Below are 5,099 nucleotides of genomic sequence, written 5' to 3'. Positions count from 1 at the left end.
GCCCGGGCGCGGCGCCGCAAGCTCCGCGGCCCCAGGAGGTGATGCCACTTGAGAGTGATCCCTTCGCGGCTTCTGTCCTGTTTTTATTCCTACAACATGCACCATGCCTCGCGGAGGCATTTAGACTTGTGTTTGACGTCGTGAAACAATTGCTTTGAATTTCCTGGAATTTGCATTTTTCTCCCCTACTTGTTCGCGCTATACGTCGGCAGGCCCCGGCCCCGCGCATATCTCACCCAGCATTAGCCCCGACCGGAAACCAGGACGGGACTAAGGAGTGAGGGGCTACATGGCAAGTTAGGCTCCTAAGTCGCGATGCTCAGGAGTCCCCCTTGACACACAAGCAACAAGTAGGAAAGGGGGGAACAAGGAGTGGATTGATCGTTCTTCGTTGGCAGGGCCCGGCCCTGTGCATACCTCACCCAGCGTTAGCCCCGACCGGAAACCAGGATGGGACTAAGGAGTGAGGGGCTACGGGACAAATTAGGCTCCTGAGTCGCGATGCTCAGGAGTCCCCCTTGACGTTCAAACGAGTTTCCGTACCTTGGCTCTACTCGGGAGGGGCGCGTGACGACCAGGTCCGAGGGATCTGGCTGGGTGGCGTGCGCTCGAGCGAGGCCCGGGCGTAGCCCCCGTATCCAGCCCCCTCGCGCAGCGCTCCCGAGGGGAGGCGTTGCGATGGTGCCGGACACTGAGCTCTGGGCTTCCTGAGGTTGGTACAGCCGTAGGCCGCCCTCAGTTGTTTATCACCAGTGCGGAGCATAGCGCTTCCGTATGTGTACGGGCATAGCCGCTCCTCGGCAGTGTCGTCAGCCAGCGGAGCATGGTGCTTCCACTGGTACATGGGAGGGGGCTCCCCTCCGGGAGGAGCCCCCGGGGCGTGTACAGCCCCGCCCTGACACGTGGTCGACACGGTAGGGCTAGGAGAGGTGTATCTGGCCAGTCGTGAGCCAGCGCGGGACTCACGAGGCCCTACCTCGAGGCGGGTTGCGCCTGGCTCTGGGCCTTTATCAATGGTGTGTTCCTGCGGGGTGGTTAGAATGCAAATGCTCTACGTCCTCAGGTCCCAGCCCTCGAGCGAGCTCAGTCACCGCTGGTATGACAGGTCGCGATGCCGTGGGTCAAGGCCAGGGGGTGAGGGCTGGAGAGCCAGTAGGAGCCCATGAGTCGCAATGCCCAGGTACCCCCCTTTTAACGTGCAAGCGCTTTGCATGAAAGCGGAGAAGTCCGCGATAAGCAGCAGGTGATAATTGAGTGTGAAAGAGCAAATTCGTTTTAAATAGACGCAGGAAAAGAAAACGCTGCAGGGCCAGGTCCGAGCAGCTCGGGGATGATGCAGCCCGAGGGGCGCCCCCGACAAGGTAAGTAAAGAGCATAAGCAAAACGGATACATGCCGCAGGGACGGACCCACGGTACCTGGGAATGATGCAGCCCTGTGGGCGCTCCCAGCTAAAAACAGAACTTGGAAAGATGTCACCTGGTGCCGTTGAAGATGAAGTGGTGTTGAAGAAGAGAGCGATGTGCGATGAAGGCGTCGACCCTCACAAGCCCCCTGGACCAGGAGCCTCGGGAGGCTCCAGGGGCACAAGTGGGTCTCTGAGAGACATCTCCATCTCCGCCAGGACCGTACCATGCCTGACCTCTTGAGCCTCCAGAATGCTCCTCAGCAGGCGCCGATGAGCGGCGACCGCGTTCGGCAGGCCGAAAGGCATGCGAACGTAGCTGTGAGGCGGACCCTCGCAACGCCCCACGCGCGAAGGCTAGAGGCGCTCCTGAGACGCGGCTTGGTTGAGCCCTGGCACATCTACGCAGACGCGCAGCCCACCATCCTCACCTGGATGTGGGGCCATGGCGGGCGAGCGGCGGCTGCCGCGCATGACTCTCGACTCCTGTAGCTCTTGAGTATTGCTTGCGATGAACTCCTGAGGGTTAGGCCTTCCTTGCCTTGTACCTTCCTGAGGGAAACGTGCCTGGAAGCACCCCTCCAAGTGGTGCCCGAGCGCCTCCCTCGCGACCTTGGCAAAGTCGATGGCTCTCCAAGAAAGAGCCCCCGAGCCCCGCCTGAGGAGGGCGCCGGGCGCGCCTTCCTATGCGAGAGAGGGTGGCGCTCCCTGATTGGGCGCATATCCTGACCCAACACCTCCGGAGGCGCCTGCCTCCTGATGGCTTGGGCCAGGTGAAGCCTTCTTCTTCTTGGGGGTCGCCTCGGGAAGTCTTCCGTTTATGCAGTCTGGGTCTTCGATTGCTGCGTCTTGGAACGCGCGCTCAAGTGAACACACTGTGTCCCTTTCTTCACAGGGTACGGTGATGACTCCACCGCTTCCTGGCATCTTGAGGACATTGTATCCATGGTGAGTCACTGCCATGAACTTGGCCAGGGCCAGGTACCCGAGGATGGCGTTGTATGGCAGACTGATGTGGGCGACGTCGAAGTCGATGAGCTCAGTGCGGTAGTTGTTGCACTGCCCGAAGGTGACTGGAAGGGGAACCGGCCCTATCGGAATAGTGGAACCATCAGTGACTCATGAGAAGGGCTTGGTGGGTTGAAGCTGATCGTACGGCACTTGGAGATTGTCGAACATCTCAACGGACAGGACGTTGAGTCCTGCTCCGCCATCAATGAGGGTCATGGTGACCTACACATTGCTGATTACTGGGGAGCAAAGCATTGGGAGGACTCCGGCCGTTGCCGCGCACTTGAGCTGATCCACTGAGCTGAATGTGGTAGTGCACACAGACCACCTGAGAGGGTGCGTGGCCTCAAGCTTGGGGAGGACTGCATTCACCTCTCGAGCAAACTGCTTGAAGATGCGCTGTGAGGCTGGGTCCTACGCGCCACCCAAGATGCAAGCGATTGCGCGTGGCTCCTGGAAGCCCCCAGCCCCCTCGTCCTGATGTTGGTCTTCGTTCCTCCTTGGTGGTGGCGGCATAGGAGGAAGGCCTGCGTAGCCGCGCGGGTGATCCTCATGAGGCTGATCTCTCCAGCCTCCCTCATGAGGCTAGTCCTGCCAATGATCCTCGCGAGGTTAGTCTCGCCACCCTTGGCGAGGGCCACGGTCTTCCCATCGTCCGCCACCTCTTCCACCTCCTCGGCCATAGCCCCTGTTGTTGCGCTCGGGGTGTCGGCCGACACGTCCATCTCTCACAGTCCTGAGTTCTTGACATTCGTTGGTGTTGTGGGTGTGGAGGTCGTGGTACACACAGTACCGGCTGCCCTTGGACGACTCGGGCTGATCCCTGCCTCGCTTGGTGTCTAGCTCCTCTGCAAGCACGGTAGCCCCCTTGCGCTTCATGTCCTTAGCCTTGGGCTTATTTTCTTCTGGGTCGGCAGCCGGGAGCTCGAGGAGGGAAAGGCGCCCTTCCTCAGCCCTAGCGCACTTGGTCGCCAAGTTGAACAGCTCCAGGGATGTGCACAGGCCTTCATGGATTGCTAGCTCCTCCTTCATCTTGACGTCGCGTACGCCATCGGAGAAGGCCAAGATGATGGCTTCTTCAGTCACCTTGGGGATCTTGAGGCGAGCATTGTTGAAGCGCTGGATGTATTTTTGCAAGGTTTCCCCTTGCTGCTGCTTGATGCGACGCAGATCGCTCATGGCCGGGGGCCGGTCGCGAGTGCCCTGGAAGTTGGCGATGAAGCGAGTGCGCATCTCATCCCAGGACGAGATTGTGCCAGGAGCCAGGTTCAGGAGCCAGGTGCGGGCCCCGTCCTTAAGCGCCATAGGGAACCAATTCGCCATGACCCTTTCGTCTCCGTTGGCGGCTTCGCTGCATAGCTCGTAGAGTTGCAGGAACTCCGCAGGGTCCGCCGTGCCATCGTAGCAAGGGGGCAGGTCAGGCTTGAACTTGCCTGGCCATGCGACACCGCGTAGCTCGGGGGTGAGAGCACGGCAGCCTGCTATGGCCACCGGTGCCTTTTGCTGGTACTGGGCTTGCTCATGGGGATTACTGCACGCCGCTGCTTGGAGCAGCGCGGGGTCTTGGCGTGGAGGTGTAGGGACGCGATCTTGGCGCGCCGGCGCTGGGAGCGCGCGAGCACCTTCTTGGGGATGAGGAATCTCTTGGCAGCTCCTTTCTTGCTGCGCAGGCGCTGGACGCGAAGGGTCTCGCCCCGGGGCTGCGTGCCTTGGAGCCCGGGCGCCTCCTTGGGGAGGAGGTGGTGGAGGCACCTCCTGATCCTCGCCTCCTGCGCGAAAAGGAGGGCGAGGCAGCGAGAGGGACGGCAAGGGGGGCCCCTTGCGGCGATGAAGAGCTCGGTGATGCGGGCGAGCCAGTCTTCATAGAGGTCGTCGACGGGGCGGCAGTGCAAGAGTTCTCTTGCCAGGAGCAGTGCGGCGTGCGCGTCCATGGGGGCGCGACGGGCATGGGACGACGAAGCGGCTAGAGTCAGCGACGGTGTTGTGGTGCGGCCCTCCCGCCGCACCGAAGGATGCTGGGAGGAGGCCTGCTGCTCGTTCCCCGCCGGGCCGATGGTGGCGTTGGTGGCAGGCGACGGGGAACGATGAGGACGTCCGCCGACGGGCGCCGTCTGGGCGACACGGGTGGTGAGAGCAGCCCGGCGCTCGGCGCGAGCCCGACGAGCGTCAGCCATCACTACAAAAAAAGACACATCCATGACATTTTGGGCCGAACGAAATTTTTTTCTGTCATACATATGACACTTCTATGACGATAATTGTGACAAAACCCGGTATCATCATAGATGTGGTGGGATCCTACTTCTATGACAAAAAATCATGACAGAAAATGGGATTTTCATCCTAGGCGGGCCGGAGACACAGCTGCATGACATTCTTTGGGCCGTCCATGATGGAAAAAACCATAGTAGAAGCGAGGGGGAGGAAAATTTCGTGGAGTTCCCGATTACCATGGGAGGTCGGGGGCCGAGCGATGCACGTTTCTCTCGTACACGTACGCGCGTGTGTGCGAGGCGTTGGCTCTAACTGAACCCGAGCGAGGCATTGGGCTCTAACTGAACCCGAGCGATTGCACTGCAGGCTACGCGTTACTGAACCCGAGCGATCGATCGATGGCTGTTAACTGAACCCGATCGAGCGATTCCTTGGCTACTGCTGTTAACTGAAGCCGACCGATAGGATGA

This window comes from Triticum dicoccoides, chromosome 2A, assembly GCF_002162155.2.
Source record: "Triticum dicoccoides isolate Atlit2015 ecotype Zavitan chromosome 2A, WEW_v2.0, whole genome shotgun sequence".
NCBI classification, from domain to species: Eukaryota; Viridiplantae; Streptophyta; class Magnoliopsida; order Poales; family Poaceae; genus Triticum; species Triticum dicoccoides.
This window is presented reverse-complemented; position numbering follows the sequence as displayed.